Source organism: Rhineura floridana, chromosome 2 (assembly GCF_030035675.1).
Source record: "Rhineura floridana isolate rRhiFlo1 chromosome 2, rRhiFlo1.hap2, whole genome shotgun sequence".
NCBI lineage: Eukaryota > Metazoa > Chordata > Lepidosauria > Squamata > Rhineuridae > Rhineura > Rhineura floridana.
Genome location: NC_084481.1, coordinates 22,118,125 through 22,143,436, shown reverse-complemented (window position 1 = coordinate 22,143,436; position 25,312 = coordinate 22,118,125). Strand labels below are relative to the sequence as shown.

At 41.1% G+C, this 25,312-nt stretch overlaps 1 protein-coding gene across 11 annotated transcripts in view; it reads left to right on the top strand.

The window, feature by feature from the left end:
- PLCL1 (phospholipase C like 1 (inactive)) overlaps nucleotides 1-25,312 on the top strand; it is a 326,003-nt gene that overhangs the window by 5,358 nt on the left and 295,333 nt on the right. The gene's annotated exons all lie outside the window — the stretch shown is intronic.

Sequence of the window (25,312 nt, the reverse complement as noted above, 5' to 3'; positions counted from 1 at the left end):
ATGGCTCACTCTTTTTGTTCCAAGCAAAAATATTTAGGATAAAAAAAGAGGAGAATATCTGTTCATGAAAGAGAGTCCATCTGTTTCACTAGCTCGACCACTACCTGTATTCTCTCTTGCTATGACTATTTATTGTACTAGAATAATGTGTAATTTCCTGGAATATCTTTGGCTGGTAACAATGATGTTGGATGACTGGTTATTATGAACATCATGTAAATATGTGCTATGGCTGCTTACTTTTCCTAACATAGGCTTGGAATAACAGCCAAGAGAGGAGTTCACACTTTCCCTTTTTTTCCCCATGAAGCAACTGCATCATCTCAGGGGGATAACTACTTTGTTTCTGGCGTGTTGTATCAGGTGCCTGTGTTTCTTCGTTTGCATTGGCTTGGCCATACTGTATGGCAGTTCTTTAAAGGATCATGGAGGCGGCTACATTTTGGAAGATTGCAGTAAGCTAATTAGTTCTATCAGGACAGCAGCAGTTATTCCAAATCTGGCATCCATCTATCCATATACTGTCACCCGTTTTCTTGCTTGTGGCCTTGAGGTGCTTGGAACAACTGCTGCACTTATAGTTTTATTTAAATCTATCACTAGGGAACCAGGTAGAGTCATACAATAAGACTCCACAGTAAGTTTTCCCAGTTTAATTAGGAAACCAGTGAGTGTTTTTACGTAGCAGAAAAATGTTTAGATGATGAAACGCCTATGGGGATGATCCAATGGGAGGATCTACTTCATATGCTTAGAAATGCTAAGAATCAAAGCAAGATGATATTTCTGGAGATGATATTTGTGGGTTAAGATTCCTACAGCTTTGTCTCTGAAGACGTTATTGACGTTCTGATTATTTTTGTGTAGCCAATTTTTATTGGGTACAAGTTGGGATAGTTAAAGGAGAGGTAAAGTAGGACCCTATTTTGTTCACTGGATTGTGTTAATTTTCAGAGCAGAGTTTTACAGGTGCTTCTTCCCATCTTTGCTTGTTGTTAATTGGTTGTTGTGCTGAACTTCGGAGCACTGAAGAATCTTCAATTGGCTGGCTGGCCAGGCAGGGCCAGAAGCTGAACAGGCTTGGGCAGGGAATGTCATTTACATGCCCATTTTCATCAGTTACCATCAACAAGGGCTTCCCCTCCCCTTCCATAGGTAGAGGGGAAACCATTTATGTTTGACAGAAACATAAAGCCCACACAGAAACATGTGCACGCATTTCAAAATTTGGCTTTGTATCCAATTGCTTTCACACAGAATGAACCATCAGCACTTTAATTTATTATTTTTATTTATTTAGAAAAATATAAATTGCTTAATAAACAAATCTCTAAAGGGTGTACACAGCTAAGATAACATAATTATCAAGAATATAGATAAAATCAACAAAATGGTAAAAACAAGTGTGCTATCTGGGTAGGCTTGCTGAAAGTTTTTAGCAGGCATCTAAAGCAGTATAAGATCCTCCATGGCGCAGAGTGGTAAGCGGCGGTAACGCAGCCGAAGCTCTGCTCACCGCCGGAGTTCGATTGCAATGAAAGGAGGAAGTCAAATCTCCGGTAAAAGGGGTCAAGGTCCACTCAGCCTTCCATCCATCCGTGGTCAGTAAAATGAGTACTCGGCATATGCTGAGGGGTAAAGAAAGGCCGGGGACGGAACTGGCAATCCTACCCCATATATATGGTCTGCCTAGTAAACGTCGCAAGACGTCACCCTAAGAGTCTGAAACGACTCGCAGTACAAGTGCGGGGACACCTTTACCTTTACTTAAAGCAGTATAGTGAGGATGCTTGGTCCTTCCATACAGTTTCAAACAACTATAAATTATCTTGAGTTACCTTCTCAGCAGCATATGAGTTAAGATGTTCATCTGGGATGTATCAAGTATTATCCATTTAACTTGTGATAGTGTGAGTTTTCTCAGTTGTAGACTACACAGAAAGTGATTGGGAGGTGTGCTTCTGAAAAGAGCGTTGTGAATGCTTGGAAAAATACAGTCTGAGGAAAGGGAAGCATTATGTCTGTTTCTGAGAGAGGTAGGGAGGCTTTATTAAGATGCTGGGGCGTGATGTACACATTATGAAGTATCTAGTAATTGTGCTAATAGTTATGATGAAGTGGACATCTTTTAAGACATTGTATTACAAATAGGAGTTCAGTTCTGTAGTTTTTCCTTGTCAGTCTGTCTCAGCCATGTAAAACATTTTTGCTTTTAAAGAGCTAGAGATCAGTGTGTGAAACAAAAAATAAAACTGATGGGTTATGAGAAATGCTGCTTGTGTTTATTTATTTATTAGATTTATATCCCACCCTTTCTCCCAGTAAGAGCCCAGGGCAGAAAACAAAGCACTAAAAACGGTTTAACACATCATAGAAACGGACTTTAAAATATATTAAAATAAAACAAACATTAAAAACTTACTTTTTTACATATGTTTATGACCTATAATGAACCTTTCATCTTGGGGGTGGTTCTGAAAACCACAAAAGTAGATTTTTACATTATGGAAGGATTACAACACAGGTAATAATATTTTTTTTAAAAATTGAGGCACAAGGAATGGAAAGCAGTTCGTGAGGTTCTAAATCACTGTTGCTGCAACCCTGTGTACTCTCATTTGAGAGTAGATATCGCTGAAAATTGGACTTTTGAGTAAACATACAAAGAAGATTATACTATATGTGAACTATTCTCTAGAATGATGAAGAGTAGGGTGTTGATGTACAGGTCATTCTTGGAGTTCATTCTTGGAGCATCATATCCGGCAGTGGGAAAGAGTGTTTCAGACAGTCAGATTGGAAGGTGAACATCTATCCATCCCTTTACTGATCCTGCACATGCGTGTGGTATGGTGTTGTTGCCTGAGACATCAGCTCATTGGTTGTCCTACATGGCTAGCATAGTGGTTAGAATTCTCAGGAATGGATGTTGTTCTTGCACAGCTTTGCAGTGGCTGGACACATTCAGGGGTCTTGGAGAGGTCTATCCGTCTGTCTGTTTCTCTCTCTCTGCATTTAACATCCTAGTTCTCAGGGTTGTAATGAGGACTGATTGTAAAATCAGTAAGTTGAATACAGTAGACAAGAGAGTCCCTAGTTGCTGCCTGCTAATTGTCTGCTACTTGCTATAGTGTGGATGCTGTTGCTAACCTGGTAGGGCATTCCCCAAGATCTGTGGATAATGTCTGTGCCAGTTGTTACTGTTTTTATTTTACTAAAATAGTTAAAGGCCACCTTTCTGAGCAGTACTGCAGCTGGCACGATAAAAATGCAGAAACGACATCAGCAATAGAAAAATGAAAAATATAAGATAATTTCTACAAAACGACCTCCATGCTAAATGAACCAGAGATAATAAAAATACCCACCCAACTGGAAGTATGATAAAAACCCAGTTCTCACAATTATTCCACTACAAAGGGTGGTACAGCAATAAAAAAATGTGTAGGCCTCTTGAAATGAGAAAATCTTCAGAGCCTTTCTAAAGGGCTGGAGTTGGTAATGGGTTCCAGAGCTGTGGTGTTGTGGCGCTAACATGGAAAAGGCCATCTCACTTGTGCCTACTAATTTCACTGATCTAGGTGATGGGCAACCAAGGAAACCAGCAATTAGCTTCAGCTTCTATTTGGATCTTCAGATCTGTGTTATTGATCTCAGTATTAACAATATTGATTAAAATAGTTCTTTTCGAACTGTCGGGATTCTTGTTGCTGTCGGTGAGCTTCTTAAAGAGTCCAGAGTCAGGCTGCAATCCTAACCATGGTTATCTGAGTTTCAGCCCCATTGAATTCAGTAAGACTTACTTCTGAGTAGATATGGTTAGGCTTCTGTGATAGTTTATAATCTGGAGCATAGCGAGTACATAAGTAACTGCAGTGGCGTTTTTGTGATGGAATGCTTCAATGTGCAGGCACTGTAATGCAGATTCTACTTGTGTAGGTTTGGTTGGAAATTTCAATAAAATATTTTTCAAAAAGAAAAAAGAAAAGAAATGGCATTCTGAGTAGAAAATTCTATTATGATTGTTATTAGAAAAATTTGAAGCTTTTTATTCTGCTCTCACTCTTACGCAGCACTGCAAATGGATGGAAATGTTAGAAGATGCTGTGTGCCTTGCTGAGTACTGTGATTGCCATCTGCTTTGTTCTAATAAGCTCCCCTTACTCCTTAAACATGCGGGACAGAACAACTTTGATCTGGAATTCCATGAGTATCTTTCTATTGCCATCTGGCTGCAATCTTTCTGTTGCCTGCTTGATCTGTTATCTGTCGTTTTCTCTCTTTCTCTCTCTCTCTCCTACTCTGAAAAGAATAACTGCAGGAGAGAAGACTACTGGTTGACCTGCTGGCAGAGAACTTCTTGTAAATTAGCTTCTCATTTATTAATTTCCACATTCTTGGAGGAAGTTGTCGCTCTGTACAAGTTTTGGAACAAACAGGGTCCTCAAAGTAACACTTTGGCAAAATCCTCATTTGTGTTCATGGGGATTGTGCTGCCATGGTCATTTTTGAAGATCTGAGTACCTTACGAGATGGAGGCATGTTTAGTGGTCATCTTCTGAATTCAACAGAGGGCTTTTCCTGGATTGTGTCACTTCAGGCTGCAAGTAGGAGATTGCATTTGGGATGCTACATAGAAAAAGGCTTGGATTAATGCTTCTCTTTGACTTGGTAGTTTTGCATATGCAAGCCAAGGAGGTGTTTATTATTTCTTTTTAAGGTGGAGAACTTCAAGCATGCAACCCTGTGCAGTGAGTAGCCTTGTAAGCATACATCTGACACTCTTTGGGATTGGAGAAGTAGCTTGTGTGTGTGTGTGAGAAAAAGAGAGCGTCAGGAGAAAAATGGCTAGAGGGAGGGAAAGGGTTAAGCTCACCTGCACACTCTTAACCCTCACCCTGCCAAACCCTGTTGGGACTTTGCACAGTGGATGTGTAATGTGTAGTTTGCCTTAGACAGCTCTTGTGAATGATGCAACATCCTTTTGGACAATTTGCTGAGGAAGGGGTGGGATACGCTGAGCTCTTAAACCTGAATAGTTTTTGAGTGGCAGGAAAGCTATTCTGGGGTAGAGACACACTTGTGTCTTCAGTACATCTCCACCTCTGTTTTCTGAATGTGGGGACACACAATGGTAATAAAACTCCACCCCCTTTTACTCCAAAACCTCTGAAGTTGCACCTTGATCTAGGGAGGGGGTTCGCTGCCTAGTTCCAATTTGCTTGTATTGCAATAGTCCATCGTTCCACCCCTGCACCTTTTTTTTGGTTCCGCTTGCTTTGGTGCTTGCCGATTTGATCTGCCGTTTTGGGTTTTTTGGTTGTGAAAAAAATTGTGTAATTTTAAAGTAAATGCCTATGTAAATGATCACAGTGTTCCACCGTGGTTTCCCCCCACTATTTATCACACCTACATACTGTTAAGAATGCATCAACTTAGATGAAATTATGAAGATAATTATGTAAAATTGGGGGGGAAATTCAGAAAAAAATCTGTGATGATTACTGCTGTGGCCTGCCACAAAAATCCATGCCAATTACAGCCGCAGCCCACCCCAAGAAACCAGTGCTGGTCCGAAAAGATAGCTGACTGTCGAATTCAGTTGGAATCCAGTACTAAGTCCAATTTAGTGGATATTTCCCCCCATTACTAGCTTTGGAGTCAGCTTCAGGCAGACTTGTGATTGGCCATCAACCCCATTGCCACTCCAGGTGTGTCCAATGAAAATGCTTTGCTGTAGGCTCAGGCAGACACTGTGATTGACTCAATGTTTTGCTGTGCGCAGTCCTAATTAGCAGTGGGGAAGGGCGATGTGTCCAGCTGTGGGCAGAGTCATTTCAAAATGCAGCCAGAGAAAGTGGTCTGGCTGCTTTTGAAGCAACTAGTGTATCTGCAGCCTGACTTTCAGTAGCTGGAAGGCATGACTTCCAGAGGAGAGTGATTTTGAGTGCCTTGCTAATGGACTGGGGTTTTGTTTTTGTTTTTTGCTTCAAGAACTTCTATTCATCTCACTGACATCTTTACCCTTTAAAAGTTACCAATAACGGAGAATGTAATGCTTAATTTCATTCAGCTTGTTCTCTTATAAGATACTGTGAGCCAGGCAGTTAAAATATTTAGAATGCCTGTTCTGCAGTACAAGGATGCTAGAAGGAAAAGCTTAGAGTGCATGCATGCCTTTGTGTGTGCGACTGTGGGTGGTATTTTTTTTAACAAAGCAAGTTAGGACTGAAGCCTTATGCATATCTACTTGAGAATAAGTCTCCTTGACTTCAGAGTAAACATGCATTAGATGAGGCTGCGTGTTCCTTAATGTTACTTTTATAGAATGAATGAAAGAATAGTGCCTTTTTTTGGCTGCCTGTCTAATATGCTGAGAACATGAACTTCCTGCTGCAAACACCAAAATATCTTGAGAGGGACAGCCTCTCATGCTTTCCAAATCTATGTTGGAGGTCACTGCTCCCTTGTTATCTTTCATTGATTTTTCAAAACAAAATATACAAAATGAAACAGCATGAACAATAGCAAATAACAAAACTAAGAGATATAGGTAAGTAAACCGCCCCCCGCCCCCCGAACAGGATGTAAAAGAACACAAATTACCAAGAGGTTTTGTACAGTAAAGAAATACAGCAGCCCCTACGGCCCATTTGAGGAAAGCAGAATACATGAATCCTTATCCCTCAATTGAACAAAAGCGCCTGATACATCAACATTCTGCTTATGCCCTTTAATATATTCCATGAAAGATCATCATCCTCTTGTTCTTTCTGTAAAGTTATTCTATCAGATGGCTGATTGTGGTGCAACTGGATAAGATAAGAACATAAGAAGAGCCTAGCTGTTCTCACAGTGGCCAACCAGTTGCTACTGGAAACCTGCAAGCCAGACCCGTGCACAGAAGCACTCTCCCCACTGGCAGTGCCCAGCAACTGGTATTCAGAGGCATAGTGCTTCCCACAGTGGAGGCAGCGCATACCCATTGTGGCTAGTAGCCATTTATAACTTTGTCTTCTGTGAATTTGAATAATCATCTTTTAAATGTGGCTCATAGGTTGCTAGTTAGTCTTCCCTGCTCTGCACATTGCCCTTGGATGACTTTCCCTAATCCCATAAACTGTACCACCTGTGCTAGCATCACTGGGTAATACCTTTCTACTTCAGGTAGTGATGGTGGAGATTGTGGAGATGACATAGGCCAACATGAATATGATCTGAGTTTGAGTGACCTACTCTGGACCCAAACAAAAACTCTAGGCAATATTCTGTGACCAATTTCTTATTTAAATGGCAGTGTCAGGCCACACAATTTGCTAGTAATTGACACAAAAGCTGTGTAGCAGCATTTTCAAGATATTCTTAGGGTGCTTCGAGATGACAGCTTAATATTGCAAACAGGTCTTTCAGATGTTGCAAACGGGTTGTTGGCACCAGGTGGTTTTTTTTTTAATCTTATCAGATTTTCCTCAGAATGGGTAAATCCAGATTAAATGGAGAAAAAATATGGGCTGGTATTTTGATGCCAATGGCATGGTGTCAATGCTGCAAAAATCATGTAAGCATGAGGAGCACCTATTCCATGGAAACATCCTTGAAGTCTTTACAAACTGTTCTATTTTTGAACTGGCTTAGCTTCCAAAATAAATGGGCTTTTCTCTGAGAAATGTGTTCAGATCCTAGGTACTTCACTCAAAGGAAGAAAATCTCATTACCTCACAGAGAAGCTTATCAACATCGCAGAGAGGCTTGAAACTATGTCAGAGTGAAAATGCTCATGGTATCTAGTTCAGAATTGTTCAGTTTTGAAAGGAAAAGTTTTGGCAGAGTGTTCTTCCCATTTTTAATTCACTGTGTAGTAGTTGACCACAAATGTATTAAAATGCATAATTTGTTTAAATGTCAAAGTCGGGTTCCCCCCTTTTGCTGTATATTAAACCTCCTTTTAGTTTAAAACACAGCAAAGGAAGGGGGGGTACCCTACAAGAAAACTCTGTCTGTCTATAGGTTTACATGTATGGAGTATAATATTTTCTTACAAACAGTTCATGCTTCATATAATGGAAAAACAATGCCGGGGCAATGCTTTCCTCCACACCACAACATGACTAATGGTCACGCTGATCTCATTTGGAATATAAATATGTGAGTTTGATTCATACATAAATACAGGTTCTTGTTCACTGTCCTATGCTTCTTGCAGCTGGTCTATTGGACTTTTTATTTCTTTTCACCAGCCAAAAGGTGGTTATAAGTTGGGTTGTTGTAACCTTTTGACTTTAAGCTGCACTTGGTCTAACCTCCTGTTATGTTTTACTTCATCTCTGAATTTCCCTTGAGCTGTCACTTGAAACTTGAGTGGAAGCAGCACTTGAGTATATCTAGCATACTGAAGGCATATCTTAGAGCAGAAGTCTGCATGGATACATCACAACACAGCCTTTTTTGTACTGTACCATGTTGGACTTCAGGGACGAGGGATTAAATATTGAAGTAGGGTTGCCGCATCAGAATTTGCTTTGCCCACGGAAGGCTAGTATGTCAAGGAATAGGCCTATTCTACCCTTGTTTACTCGACGTTTTAACCTGACTTGCTAGTTTTCTAAATGCAAATGTTTCTTTTATTTTTAATGTTGGGAAGTGGTAATGTTCTGATGTGGTAGGTACAGCTCATGAAACGCAGTACCACATGATTTAAGTGAATGCCTCATTTGATTTTTGGGTATTTCAGTGTAACCAGGAATAAGAAGTGCCAAATAAATAATGGAAGGTGTAAGTGCTCACCATACAGATGCAAAACCTACATTGGTCTGCATGTATGTCAGACTTCAGATTAGTTTCTTTCTGTTTTTTATCCCACATTAACAATATTTTTTAGGAGATACACTTGAGACAAAAATATATTCTTCAGCATTCCTTGTGAAAACACCCTTCTGAAATGAATATGGTGAAAATGTTAATTGCACTGCAATGGAAAAGGTTAAAGGTGTATAATTTCTAACATTACTTCTAATGTTTGTGGCTACCAGATTCTATTAGAAAAAGAAGTGTGGAAGGCTTTGGTATGTGTTTTTCTGTATGTTTTGGTTTTCCCTTTAGCATAGAACTGAGGTATAGCTAACAGGTGACCCTAAACATCCTAAGTCAGTGAAGAGGGATATTGTTGAACTCCAACTCATTATCATTCCATCCTGGCCGTTGGCATGTGGAATCCAAAAACATTTGGATGGGCACAGGATCTCTATTCTATCATATATAATCTGCAGATAAGTTCCTGCAGAATCAGGAAGCCTGAATGATACCTGTTGATGTTACAGAAAGTTGATGTTACAGAAAGCTCCATTGCAGGGCCATTATCTCTTATAATTTGTATCATCACATCAATTTGCAGAAGCTATTCAGATATTTGATCATTAAAGAAAGTCTCAAATGTGATTTCTTTCAATAGGAAACAAAATGCACAAAAATAATCTTTTATGATGAAAGATCTGGATAGCTTCTGCAAATTGATGTGATAATTCAGTGGTTGTCTAGACTCCAGAGAACAGGAATGAATTAAAGCAAGATAGGTCATTGTGTGCAAGCAGAACTCCCAGCAGCTCTAGCAAGCATGGCCAATGGCTGGGATGATAGGAGTTGTATTTCAGTAGCAATTGGAGGGCCACAGGTTCCCCACACCTGCTATAAAACAAACCAAATACACACATTATGCAAAATATCTAATCACTGAAGTTATGAAACTATTTTTTGTATGATATGTGATATCTGCCTGTCTGCCAATCTTCAGTGCTATTCTTCTTACATTGCATTGAATATGGAGTTAAAACAATGGCTTCCAACTGTATGTCTCTTGAACATTTAGGGGTCATTTGTTGCATTCTTTATGCAAAACAAATTTGTTTTTCTCCCCATTAGAGACTGCATTAGCGTAGCCTCTGATTTGCGGTTTAGCCCGATATATATTCCACTGAAATAATTATGCTTCAGTAGAGCAATTAACGGGTAAATGCAGATTGGAGGCAGGCAGCTGAGCATGATGCCAGAACAGCATTGTGGAACAGGGCTGATACATGCAAAATATGTCACCCTCAACATGTTAGTAATAAATCTGCTCAGTATGTAGCCAAGATGCGCCACTTCTGTGCAGCGGTTACTTCCTCAACAAGTTAAACTGAAGCCTTTGAGGATGCTTCTGCAACAATGGCTTTATTTTGGCATGCTGGTTCTTGTTTCCCACTATGATGTAGCCCAGCCTTCCCTGAGCTGGCGTCCTCCAGATGTTTTGGACTACAGCTCCCATCAGCCGTCGCCAGCATGGACACGTTGGCTGGAGCTGATGAGGATTGTAGTCCAAAACATTTGGAGGGTGCCAGCTCAGGCAAGGCCGATTACAGTCATACCTCAGTTAACAAAGTTAACAAATGTTCCTGGACATTACTTCTTTAACAGAAACTTTGGTACTAGAGGTAGGAATAACATGGAAAGAATAGGGATAGGTTCCTACACCTGCTCATAGATGGTGGGGGCAGCTTCAACAGGTGCTTTAAAGGGTGCCTACCCAGCACCCACCCACTCCCTGCCTTCTCCCTCCCCTCCTTCTCCTCCTGAATCGTATTGGATCCTTCCCTCCCCAGCTCTGGGAGAAAGCAAGAGATCTCTTTACTGCAAAGCAAACACATGGGCTTGTCAATTTCCCCCTAGCAAAACAAAGGCACAGACTTTAAAGTTTATCCATAGCAAAGTAAAGCTAGTCAGTTTCACCTTTAAAAAAAGCCTTCCTTAAAAGGGGCATCCTTCCTGGAGGATTCCTTAACTGAGATTACTGTATAGCCTCTGTGCCACCATATTCATATTAAGAAAGAGTAACTGGGGTCAGGGGATGGATGTAAGGCAGTGTATTGTTCACTGGCCTACTACAGAGAATATCTCTAGGACCATAGGGTGTTGGCCTTCTGGAGATATTCCCTCGTGCTATTCTTCACAGACCAAAATATAATAAGTAAATATTATACCTCAAATATGAGTATCGCATATAATGTATGTGTTGATCACTTTCTCTAGTGCTTCCAGAAGAAATGTTGATTTGATATTTTTATATGAGTACAGTTCCCTCTTATCCCAGATGTAGAAGTTGTAAAAGGACTCTTCTCTCTGACACCGTGTATAGTTAATGATGTGGCGAACGTCTGTTCTTCCAGACATCCTTGACAGTGCTTCTTATATGAGCATATATGCAACTAATACCATAAACAATGGAGAGGATGTGGAGGGAGAAGCCATTTTGATAGAAGCAAGTTTTCATAGGAAAGCTTTTCACATCATGCAGGCATTGTATTGTATTCCAAATTAGAATTGGATTCCCCACCCACCCCATCCCCATGGACAGGTTTAGGCACAGCTAATGATATGCACTTTCTGGAAAATTTTGAATTGGAACATTTTTGCTTTGCATTGCTGCTTAGAGCAAGTGAGAGAGAGCACACATGATGGCAAATCTTCTTCTTCTTCTAGTTAACCACTGCTTACGTGCAATAGCATTCAGTCATTAGAAATCTGAGCATGTATGGAGATTCCTGAAGTGCATGATGTCTTCTGACAAATAACGTGAGAAGCAGTCCTCAGATAGCAACCTTTTTTTCGGTTTTTCAGGCCTGGTGATTCTCTGTTCACCTGCCCCATTTATTTTTCAAAATATAGATCATTACTAAGAAAGAGATGTTAAGCTCAGTAGGAGAGCCAAACTCCACCTTAGTCAGTAGTACCAAACCTTTTCCCTGAAAAATTGCTTGGTTTGATGGAGGCAACAGCAGTAGAACTATTGGTCAACATCTAAACATATCTGCAGTATTTCTCTACAGTGCGCATTTTCCGTATCTTGCCTTCCCAAATCCCTTTTATGACTGCTAGCCCACCAACTCTCAGGTATGAGCCTCCTCAGAAAAGCTCACTGTTTTGTCTTAAAGCCCCCTCATCAGAGCTTGGAAAAGTTACTTTTTTGAAACTACAATTCCCATCAGCCCCAGCCAGCATGGCCACTAGATTGGGCTGATGGGAGTTGTAGTTCAAAAAAAGTAACTTTTCCAAGCTCTGCCCCTCATATTAAAACAGCTCTCAGCCGCCAATCTAGCCAGCATAAGCACCTCTGTCATATGAAGGCTAAACTAGAGTTGGTGCAAAGAAGACCACCCCCAAACAAGGCTAATGGCAGTGCATGTGTGGTTATTTTTGTCAGGATTATGGCTGGGGAAGGAAGGGAACCTCCCGTGCCCGAGTGCTGTGGTCCTAATAAAAAACATGTCCCCTGCATGACTTTATGTTTGAAAAAAACTGAGGCATGGTTGTTAACCACACAGTTGGAATGACATTAGGGCCTCAATTCCCAGAGTGGTTTAATGATCAGTCCCTCTTCCCAGGGGATTTGCATCTCTCTGAAGTGAATAGGGATCTCCTAACAACTCTTAGCACCCTTAACAAACTGTAGCTCCCAGGATGCTTTGGGGGAAGACATGACTGTATAATACTGCTTTAAAAGTATAGTGCTGATGGGACTGTACTTTGGCCCTTAAGTTTTCTCCTCTGTAGGTCATTGCCATCCTTCCCTGTTGGGTTCCTGTGGGTTGTGTATATGGATTAACCATAACTGGCATATACCAGGCATGGGGAATCTGGCCCTCCAAATGCTGCTGGACTACAGCTGTCATCATTCCTGACCATTTGCCATGCTCGCTGGGGCTGATAATAGTTGTAATTCAGTAACTTCTGGAGAGCCACAGGTCCCCCAGTTCTGGCATACACCAAACAATAGTATTCTACTGTTGCATAGAGTCATGCGTCATGAGACCTGTGCTGCTGATTTAAAGGTAAGGGAGTGCTGATTGACCATTGGGGGGGGGACATACACAAAAACTGGAGTGGGGAGAGCGGGAATGGAACGGAGTGTCAGGAATCTTAAACAGAAGTGCTCCACATTGCCACATTTTGTTGCATGTCTCATTTGTTAAATTGTATTGATGTTTGGTATTCTGTTGTTTTCAACAAGTTCTGCTAGCACAAGGGTGGGGAATCTTTGGCCTCTGGGCTAATCACGACCCTTTGAGGGGGTCCTATTTGGTCCCTAAGACCCTTTCTCCCAAATCATGTCCACCAGCTGACTACATTACTGATGTCAACTAATGGGTGGGAGGACAGGGTTTAATCCTACTTGACTATGCAGTCCTGTTCCACAGAAGAGAACAAGATTACACAACAAAAGCAGCAGGATTTAATCGCCATTCACCAACTGAGCAGAGATTAAAGCCCCGTGCAAAAATGCCCTTTGAAGCAGCTCTCCCATGCTAGCTACTTCAAAGACGCTTTTGCAAAGGTTTTAAGACCGTTCCTGCACTCCCATTTGCTCAAACAGGAGATCGAGGCTTGTCTTAAAGCCTTTGTAAAAGCCTTCCCCTTGCGCTATGAACTCCCTGACATTGGGGACAAAGGGGGAGGGGGGAGACTTGGAAAAACCTTTGCTAATCTCCCCTCCTCCTCCAAGTATATGATGTCGGGAATTTAAAGCATGAAGGGGGCAAGACTTGCAAAGCCTTTTCAAAGTCCCCCTCCCTCTTCAGGTACCCAGTTTTGGGAACTTAATGGAGGAAGGGGGGGAGACCTGGGAACCTTTTCCTTCTCTCCGTTTGGGTGGTGCAGGAAGAGAAAGAAAGAAGCCAGTGGGGTTCCCAAGTGTGATCAGCAAGCGCTGGCTTCCTTTTTTCCCTTCAGGTGAGGGGGACGAATGAAAGAAAGCTTTCTTATGTCTTATTTATTTGTTTATGAGATTTATATCCCGCCCTTCCTCCCAGTAGGAGCCCAGGGTGGCAAAAAAAGCACTAAAACATTTTAAAACATCATGTTTTTTTTTTTTTCTAAGTGTCTTTAAATTTGTATATTTGTTTTTAATGTTTTTAATTGTTGTAAACCGCCCAGTGAGCTTCGGCTATGGGGCGGTATACAAATGTAATAAATAATGATGATGATGATAATAATAAAAACAGACTTTAAAATATATTAAAACAAAACATCTTTAAAAACATTTTTTAAAAAGCTTTAAAACATCTTTAAATAAAAAATCTTTTTTTAAAAAAAGTGTTAAAAAACAATTCCAACACAGACGCAGACTGGGATAAGGTCTCTGCTTTAAAAGCTTGTTGAAAGAGCTTGTTGCTGTTCTTCATCCCACCTCCCTGCTGCTGCTGCTGCTGCTGCCACTGATGGTGAAAAGGAGACTAGGAAGCCAGCACTTGCTGCACTTGGGAACCCCCTGCAAGGGATTTTGACAAGTGGGCAGGGTCAATCATGTGATGTCATAATGATGTCACGTGATTGACAGGTGGCAGCTATGCCCACTTATCCGGTTTGGCCCGTGAGGCTGACCCTGATAAGGATTTGGCCCTGGACTGAAGACAAAAATGTTCCCCACCCTTGTTGTAGCAGGAAGATGGAAGAAGAGGCATGGAGTTGGAGAGTTCAGCCCCTAATAGTCCTTCTGTGTCGGCTGTAGGTCAACATTTGTGCAAGATCGATACTTCAGTCCTAAACTTTGTTACTCATTGTCCCATTGGTTTTATTGGAATTTTCTTCCAAGTAATTTAGGTGTAGGGTTATATATGGAAGAAAAAGGTAATTTCACTGAAACTAGTTAACTTGTGGAAGTTTTACCATCTTTTTAATTGTACTGTTATTTATCTGGCAATTTTACATTGGCAAATAATCCTGAGATTAGGACTGTTGACTTCTCTTTTTGCATATTTGCTATAAAAAGGTAGCATAATAATCTAATGTTGGAGTCTGACTTCTATCGACAATATGAATATACCATAATCTAAAGCAATAATTGGTACAATTACCTAGGTGTGCTGTTTTCTTGGACTTCATTGTCTATTTACCAGCCACAGGGATAAAAAAAGGCCTGTTATCATTTCTAAACTTGAATGGACCCAAGTCTAGTCAGAATCTTTTAGGCTGGCTCTTCTGACTTCTCAGTAACAACCCTGATGTGCATTCATAATGTAAGGATTCTTGAAAAGCTTACATTGGGAAAGAAAGAGGTTTCATAATAGCTTGTCAAACTGCTAAAAACACTTGGAACTGCTTGAAGGTCATTCATAGCTAAAATTTGGAGAAACTTTCTTGTCTCCTTCATATAAATCTTTTTGAAAAGGGTTTTATCAGAAAAGTTACTTGTTTGAACTACAATTCCCATCAGCCCCAGCCAGCATGGCCACTGGATTGGGCTGATGGGAGTTGCAGTTCAAAAAAGTAACTTTTCCAAGCTCTGGGTTTTATGGCATGCTTTCCCCCCAAAAAAGCACGGTGTAGTGTCCAAGAGAAATCTTAAAACTTTTTTAAAAATTCCAACCAGCATTTTATTCATTGCTGTGCTACTATCAGGGGTGTAGTCATCCAGGGTCTTGGGGGGTCTTAGATTCCTTATGTTTTTGGGAGCAGGGTCCCAATGTCCAGCTCCTATGAGCCAATCAGCATGAAAGGGGAGTGCGTTAGCCACTGAGAAGTATCTTCTAAGATGCTTCCTTGTCCTCTCCTGCTGATTGGAGCCAATCAGAATGAAAGGAGGTGAGTCAGCTACTGAGAAGACTCTTTTCAGTAGCTAACTCTGTCATGCGGATTGGGCTCTTAGGGATGTTGTGGGAGAAGGCATTAAGAAGGATCTCATTCTCAACCCAGCAGCAAAATAAGAGGGGGGCATGGGTGTGGCTATCATGAAGGGACCCTGCACTGCTGAATTTGCTACAACAGTACTGGCTACTGCTCGGTTTTGAGAGGGTATAATGTGGTTTTATTTTGATGGTGTATATCATTATGTTTTTATGGAATATTGTACACCACTTGGGGAGGGCAATTGTGTCTTGAAAGTCATTTTTTATAAATCAGTTAATCAAAAACAAGTTTTAGTCTTGCCGCTAATAGAGTCTGTGAGGACTGGGTGGGTGGGTAGACTGGTTTCTTCTTATCCTCTGGACAGAGCACGTGGCAAAGGTAATAATAAACGGCCCATGGGGAAATTAACGACGTGAAACAAAGGTCCAGGCTAAGGGTGGGATAGGGGTGGGAAACCTTCAATCAGAAGGTCACATTTTCTTCTGGGTAACCATTCCAAATATTGGGAAATTATGAAAGAGCCCAGAGAAACAATGGGGCAAAGGTCTTGTTCATCTCACTGTCTGCAGACACATTCTGAGAACTCTGTGTTTCATAGCTGTGCACGATAGTGCTTGCCAATGGATCTTCCTAGAGTTTGGAAGAGTTGGCTTTCTATCATCAGGTTTCCATTCAGAGGACTTAATGGGATGCTTGCATAGTAATACCAGGTTATACAAATAGAAATAGGGGAGCAATTTGATTCAGTTTGCATTTAAAAGTGAACCTATCAAATTTTCACTTTCCCAAACAATATGCAAACTGAAACATAGCCATCCTTTGGAATTTGTACTTCTGTGAATTTTTGCAGTGCAGTTCTTCAACCGAGTAACGTGTACAGAAATGCACAGACTAGGGTAAAGGCTGCATTAAAATGCATATATTAGTGAAAATAACATAGAAAAATGTACATTATACTAGTGGAAATTGCTTTGCAAATATGTGTATATTAGGCAGACTTGCATAGATAAATGTATATATTTGGAGAAATTCACACGAAAATGCTGATGAATTTTCATGAGGACTTTTTAAAGAGAAATTGGCAAACTAATATGTAAATATGGAGAACTGAACCGAAGACTGGAAAAATTAGAAATTGAAATTGACAGATTTGCCCATCCCTAGCAATTAATATAGTTACTGTATAGTGGTGAAACTTGCAACAATTGGTTTCAGAATTAGACTATCACATGTGCCTGGGTAGATTTGTTCTTTTTTGGGTGATGCATTTGATTCTTCTCCATTTAGTAGGAGCAAGCTAAGAACTAGCATTTGATTCGAGCAAGATTTTGTGCTAAAATATGGATTACATTGTGTGTGTGTGTGTGTTACATTTCAGGCCAGCAAGAGGGAAAACATTCTCTTTCCATGAGACTGGAAAGATAAATGCTTCAGATTTCTTGCAGCTTCAGTGAGTTAGGGAGCTGAAATAACTTTCCCTTTTTACCACAGTCCAACGTTTTTTCACCTTATGAATTCAACTGCTGGAACATTTGTTTTCATCCTGCAATGGCCTTGCTATTTTTGGACTCCTTCTCCCCCCCCCACTTCCTTCTGGAATTATTATCGAATGCATTGGGATCTTGCAGCTGGGCAATAAATGAAAGCTATCAAATCCCTTGCTAGAGCCTTCATTTCCTGCCCTTGCCAGACCGTTTCTCTGGAACGTACAGTCTACGAAAGGAAAGTCAACGCATTTCAGTTTTGGGGAGTTCAGATCGCTTGGCTTCTAGGACTGCATATGTTCTCTTTCTCTTAAGTCTTCTTCAGGAGGGATTCTGATGTCTCAGAGCTGGTTCATAATGCTATCTCTGCTGGTGGCCCTTCAGTGGTGCTGTTAAGTCATTTTAGGCTCTGGACTTAATGATTTTATTCCCCTCCCTTCAGATGGTAATATGCATTACTTCACTCACTTCAAAATGTGGTGAGCCAGCACTGCTGTATTAGGGGGCTTGGGCATCTGCCCCAAAGTCCTTCCCTGATGGCATCTGCTGGGTGGAGGCCCCTCCCATTCGCCAGCCATTGTGAACTCAGGTTTCCACTCTGATAACCAATCACACAGAGGTCCCTTTGGGTAATCCTCCCTCCTTTTCCCCTCAAAGATGTGAAATTGAGTGAATGGAGCTTTGGTGCAACTGGGTGCTGGCGTGGAGGTATCTTTCACATCCTCTGAAGGGTGTGCTATATGGGATGGATACTTACCACACAACAGAATGAGCAGGAGGAGTGTTGTGGGTTGGCTAAAGGATCTCTGTCACTGCTTTCATCAAAAGAACCTATAGTAGCTTCACCTGGAGCAATACCTCCAGACTTAAAAGGTGATCCAAATGTCACTAGAAAAAACTCAGGCCGATCTGCTTGGCATATATGAAAGATTCTAGTATCTTGTCTCCAATATTTCTTCTATAAATTGGTACTTTTTGGTTTAATTGTCTTCCTAGATCCAGGGTGAGGAACCTGTGGCCTTCCAGGTGTTGTTGGTCTCCAAATCTCATTATCCCAACCAGGGTGGCTAATAGTCAGGGTTGGTGGGAGCTAAAATCCAACATCTTCCGGAGAACAATAGGTTCCCCATTTCTGTTTTCAATTATTTAAAATTCATTTTATTCTTAAATTGAGGTTTGCATGAGTTTTACCAAGCTCCAGCAGTGTGATCTCGAGGCAATGGATGAGGATGATCTTGGAAAGGTGTGTTAAAAAAAATTGTATTCTCTCCCCCACCATATTTATTAATTTTCAAATGTTTGGAGACAGGCATGCAGTGCAAGAGAGTGGATCAAAACGGAATACTTTTGTCAGTTGGACTGAAAACAACCATATGGGCAAGAATATTGGTAAGAGTGTGAATCAGTCTCTGTGAAGGGGTTCATTGTACTCCCCTTCTGGTCCATGGGCCTTGAGCAGGGGAACATAGATTTACTGTAGATGGAGGAGCAGAGCTACTTTCTTCTCTCCCTACCCCCACCCCCTGAGACACTAGTAAATAATTGGGCCACGTTTACTGAGAGCAGAGAGGTTTATAATAGGGCAAGCTTGAAATGTCTACTTATAACCAACTAGCTTACATATTGAATCCACTGTTAGTGGGACTTACATTGCATCCTGTCACTCGATCCAGAAAAGGCTCTCTTTTTAATACTTGATCAATATTTGTATATCCAGTAATGGCTTCCTTGAGTAATTGTCCTGTTGCTCTCCATCTAATGTTAAGTACTTATATTTTTTTTAAAAAGCAAACACTTCCAGCCATAAGTGCTTCCTGTCCTTCAGTGCCCAGCAATTAATTTATTAAAAGAGAGAGAGAGAGAAGGAAGTCTCAGTTTCCCCCTTCAATATCTGGCAATTAATTTATTGTTAACATGAAACCATTACAAGCTTGTACTTTTTTCTCCCCAGAATGTCAGCATGGACTTTAATAACAACATAAACAGTTGGAAAGCCCTCAGAAGAGTGGCAGAGAGGGAGTGATAATCAGTGTTCTGCTTTGCTGTAGCAAAGCCTTCTGTGACTTTCCAGAATGTTAAGGGAGAACTCCATAACACTCCTCTTGAGTGTGAGGACGAATTGGTGGTGACTGATACTGCTATGTGCTGCCAAAGTTGATTATTGGTGGATACTGGTGGACTCTTAGATGGATGTGTCCATGTGCAAGGATAAAGGGGGACCTGAAGACACCTGCTCCATATTGAAGAACAGAGTTCTGAAAAAACAGTCAAGACAAGAAGGATTGACAGTTTAGCCTCGCATAACCCAAAGTGGGTAAATGTATGTGTTTAAGGAGTGTTGATTGCCTGTTTTTATGGCAGATTCTCTTATTTGGTTTGGGTTGGGGGAGCCAACGTATATTGTGGACTACAACTCCCATCAGTCCTAGCCAGCAAAGTTAGTGAACATCAGGAGGATACTCTTTGACAACTCCTGGTTTAGGTGGATTGTAACTCTTTGGGTTAAGTGCCTACCCCCGCTAAGATTCTATTCTAAATAATCCACAAATTTCAATTTGGTGTTGGGATTTTACTGCCTACTCCATTTTTTAATCCACTTTATACCTTGCTATCTGTATGGTGTTCATGTGCCTTGCTGCACAGTCCTCTATCTCGCTGTTCTTCAACCTTGAGTCCCTAGATGTTGTCAGACTACAACTCCCATCAACCTTAGCCAGCTTAGCCAATGGCTAAGGATGATGGGAGTTGTAGTCCAACAACATCTGAGGACCCAAGGCTGAAGAAAAGTGCTCTATTTGAAGAGATGTCTGGTTCAAAGATAAAGAGTTCTAATAGGAAGGAAGAGCAGGGCTCTTGAAGTTGCAGACACTTGGACCACAGTATGAGCTGACACAGGTCACCTGCTCAGCTGTCCCCACTAGGGTGAGATGTAGTGTCTTTCTATTTAAATTACAATGTTTTGTATCTATGCATGCAAATCACCATATGCAAATGTAAATCAGTGCCCTTTCCCCCCCTTTTTGGTACTGCATAATTGACAAGGCTAACTATAGAAGACCAGGATAAGTAATACATGAATGAAGTGGTCTGAGATAGGGATGTGCTTGAATTTCACAAAATTCTAATTTAACACTGGATTTCCTATTTATTAGCTTTTTTGTTTGGTCATCACAGGTCTGGTTTTCTTGTAGTGGTTTTCCATGGCTGAAGTGGATTCTTTTTAAAAAATTGCTCAAAAACTATCAATATTGATATTTTGAGGAAAATACCGATATTTTTTAAAAATCTATGAAAAATATGATATTGATATTAATATGATCGATATTGATATTAATATCGATACTTTTGTGGAAAAAGCCCCAAATTGGTATTTATCACAAATAATGAACATTGATCCCTGATGAAGCAGTACAGGAAGGAAGTTCAGCAGAGTAAAAATTAAACTAGCACCGAAATGTGGATCCCATCCCTAGTCTGAGACTAGCTCATTCAGTCGCTTATTTTCTCTCCATTGTAGGTATCAGAATAGTTAAGGCTCCAATCAGACTGGTTAAGGCTGCAATCCTACTTGGGATTTACTTTTGAGTTGACATGTCTAGGACTGAATTGTCAGGTGCTTCCTCTACAGATACAGAGTTGAAATTTCGAACACTTACAGGGCAATGCTATATGTGTTACATGTGCTATATATGCTATATGTGTGTTCTCGGAAGCAAGTCCTGCTGTGTTCAGAGGAGTTTCTTCCCATGTAAGTGTGGATAGGATTGCAGCTAAATTGTGTAAGGTGTTCTGACTAGTAGTCAGTCAGTCAGTCAGTCAGTCAATCTTTATTGTTTCAACCATTGGTTACAAAAAGTAAACTAACAATAATTGCAAAAACATAAAATATTCGCAATAGCAATAAAATCTTAATTGCCTGACTAGTAAAAATCTGAAAATTGGGTCTATTTAACTTGTGATGGTTGGTTCTACAACAAAGGCTCTTACCATATATGGAGTGAGAAATGCCAGATGTCCAAGCTGGATTTAGAAAGGGAAGAGACACCAGAGATCATATCGCAAACATACATTGGATTATGGAACAGAGCAAGGAATTTCAGAAGAAAATCACCCTGTGCTTTATTACAGCAAAGTCTGTGACTGTGTAGATCATGAAAAACTATGGAATGCTTTAAAAGAAATGGGGGTGCCACAGCATCTGATTGTCCTGATGTGCAACCTATACTGTGGACAAGAGGCTACTGTAAGGACAGAAGATGGAGAAACCAATTGGTCACAATCGGAAAGGGTGTGAGACAGGTATACATTTTATCACCCTATTTGTTTAATCTATGATATGTTCATCATACAGAAAATGGGATTGGACCAAGATGAAGGTGTGAAAATTGGAGGGAGAAATAAGATATGCAGATGATACCATACTACTATCAGAAACCAGTAATGATTTGAAACGAATGCTGATGAACGTTAAAGAGGAAAGCACAAAAGCAGGACTGCAGCTGAACATCAAAAAAACTAAAGTAATGACAACAGAAGATTTATGTAACTTTAAAGTTGACAATGAGGATATTGAACTTGTCAAGGATTATCAATACCTTGGCACAGTCATTAACCAAAAAGGAGACAATAGTCAAGAAATCAGAAGAAGGCTAGGAGTGGGTAGGACAGCTGTGAGAGAACTAGAAAAGGTCCTCAAATGCAAAGATGTATCACTGAACACCAAAGTCAGGATCATTCAGACCATGGTATTCCCGATCTCTATGTATGGATGTGAGAGTTGGACAGTGAAAAAAGTGGATAAGAGAAAAATCAAATCATTTGAAATGTGGTGCTGGAGGAGAGCTTTGCGCATACCATGGACTGCAAAAAAGACCAATAATTGGGTGTTAGAACAAATTAAACCAGAACTGTGACTAGAAGCTAAAATGATGAAACTGAGGTTATCATACTTTGGACACATCATGAGAAGACATGATTCACTAGAAAAGACAATGCTGGGAAAAACAGAAGGGATTAGAAAAAGCGGAAGGCCAAACAAGAGATGGATTGATTCCCTAAAGGAAGCCACAGACCTGAACTTACAAGATCTGAACAGGGTGGTTCATGACAGATGCTCTTGGAGGTCACTGATTCATAGGGTCGCCATAAGTCGTAATCGACTTGAAGGCACATAACAAGAACAACTTGTGATGACAAATGTGTGCCTCATAATATCAGCCGGGAAGCCATATCTCAGAAATTTTTAAAGAAGACGACTCAGGTACCTTCACAACAACTCACTACTAATGAGAAGGCAGGCACTAGCTTCTGAGGAGCTACCTGGTTCCAAGGCCTGTACCAAGGGGGGGGGAGACAGAGAGACCCTGCTCGGACTTCCTAGAGCAGTAGTTCCCAACCTTTATGAGTACGAGATCCCCTTTGTAAGCTCAAACATTTTTGTGACCCCACGCTAAGGTGCCTGGCAAAATCACATCTCCAAATATCCCTTTCCATAAAAAGCTCCCTGAAGACAGGGAGGTGTTGCTTTCTTTTCTTAATGCAAAGGTCCAATCAAATTGGGATCCTACTCCCTCCCCTGACAGTCTGAAGATGAACAGTCCTGTCTCTGAACACCAGTGGGTTACAGTGATGGACTACGTTCCAGGTTCAAATCCCAACTCAGCCATGAAGCCCACTGTGTGACCTTGGGCAAGACACAGTCTCTCAGCCTGACTTATCTCACAGGGTTGGTGTAAGGAGAAAATGGAAAGGGGGCGGGGAGAACCATGTACACCACCTTGAGTACCTTGGATGAAAGGTAGGTATAAATGCAATAATTAAATAAGTAAATACATTTCAGCTTCAGTATGTGGACCCCATGTTGGCTTGTGTGCGGTGTTGTGTGAAACAGTATACATTACGTTGGAGTTAAGTTGAGCAAGAAACATCCTCAGAGCATGTTAAGAGTCTTTATTGTAAGACATTAAGGCCAGAGGCTTAAGAGTAAATACATGTAGAGATTCTTCTCACCCCCCTTCTGGTACATCTCTCTCCATAGATAAACACAAAAACACAGCCTCTCAGCTCAGAGGCATAATTCAGAAGAAGCAACAACTCACATAGACTCTGTTACAACTTTCCCAGCTGTTATCAGATGGCTACCATAGCAACGGCCCTGGCCGTCCGTTCCCAGACAGAACATAGACATAACTCCCCCTTAACCACAGTTACGTCTTCACACTTGCAGGCTTCATGGAAAACTACTAGAGACAGTAATGCCTACTGGTCACCAGCCCAACAGCCTCCCTTTTTTCCATTAAGACTGCAAAATACACATGAAATACATCTCCATAATACATAGTCATACAGTCATACATTTCTACAATACCTCTTGCAATACATTTCAGTACATTGCATTTTCAGTTCAGTACAGTTCAAAAGTATATCTCAGTACATAGCAGTACATTTCAGAACTTTATTCACTCAAACTTTGGTTCATTCCAAGCCTTGTCACCAGTTTGCCAAATTTCTCCTCACACAAAGGCTTGGTCATTATCTCAGCCACCATGTTGTTAGTGTCACAAAATTTTAGGTTAACAAACCCCTGCTGCACACAATCCCTTACGTGAAAGTATCTGATACTAATATGTTTTGTTCTCTTGGTATGAGCTTCTGATGTGGCTATCTTAATGCAGGTCTGATTGTCTTCATATACAGTAATCGGAAATTGCATATCAATGCCTATCTCCTGCATGAGCATTGCGAACCATTGTAGCTCATTACAGGCCTGTGATAGGGCCACATACTCGGCTTCTGCACTTGATGTTGCAACCACATTTTGTTTCTTGCTACTCCAGTCAATGCATGACCCGTGCCACATCACAACTATGCCAGAGGTTGACTTACGACTGCTCAGCTCCCCTGCATGATCTGCATCCACAAAACATTCAAGACCTCCTGTCTTTGCTCCTGACAAAACCAGACTCTTTGTCTTCGTGCCTTTCAGATAACGCACTATCCTTTTAATCCCTTGCCAGTCAGCCTCTGAAGGATGCTCTACCTTCCGGCTTAAAATGCTGACTGCATTACATATGTCTGGGCGAGACACCTTCACCAAATATTGCAATTTCCCTATTATGCGCCTGTACTTCTCAGGATCTGTACAAGGCGTCTCCTGCACATTCTGTTGGAAAGCCACAACCATTGGAGTCTTCACAACATTGCACTCTGTCATGTTGCATTCTTCTATGATCTGATTTATTTTACTTTCCTGACTCAATGTTATGCTTCCGTCTTCTGCATGCACAATATCCGTGCCTAAATAGTGTGTGACAGGCCCCAAATTCTTTGTGTCCACCTGCCTGCCCAGTTGCTCATTAAATTCTTGTTCCTCTTGCTGCTCATGATAAAAATACATGATGTCATCAACGTAAACTGCACAGAACGTGGTTTTCATCCCCTGTCTCTTTATATACACACATGGATCTGCCTTGCATCTTTGGAATCCCATTCCATGCAACACTCTGTCCAATTTCTCATTCCAGCAGCATGCACTTTGCCGCAGTCCATATATTGATTTATGCAGTTTACACACGAACCCTTCCTTTGACACAGAACCCGGAGGCAGTTCCATATATATCTCCTCTCTTAAATCACCATGTAGGAATGCCGTCCCTATATCGTAGTGATTTACACTCATGTTCTGCATCGCTGCCAGCTTCAGCAGCACACGAATGGACTCATGTTTCACAACCGGGGCGAAAACAGCATCATAATCTGTCCCATGCTGCTGGGTGAATCCCTTGGCAACCAAACGTGCCCTGTACCTCTGTACTTCCCCGGAACTTGCTTTCTTCTTCTTAAACACCCATCTGCAACCTATGGCCTTTTTACCCATGGGTAACTTTACTAATGTCCATGTGCCATTCTTTTGCATGGCTTGTAATTCTTCCTGCATGGCCTGCTGCCATTTGTGCTGCTCTGCCTTAGGCATCAGCCTGATTGCTTGAAATGATGCTGGCTTTTCTAGTTCTCTGTGAACTTCCTCCATCTGGGCAGTGAATACCGACGGCATGCCTTTTACGGCTGTCTGTTTACAGCCCTGACCGTCATTCCCTTTCCGCCCCATTAAACTCAAGGCATCAGCACACTTCACACCCACGGTCATTTTAAACTGCCCTTGTGTCATGAAACCC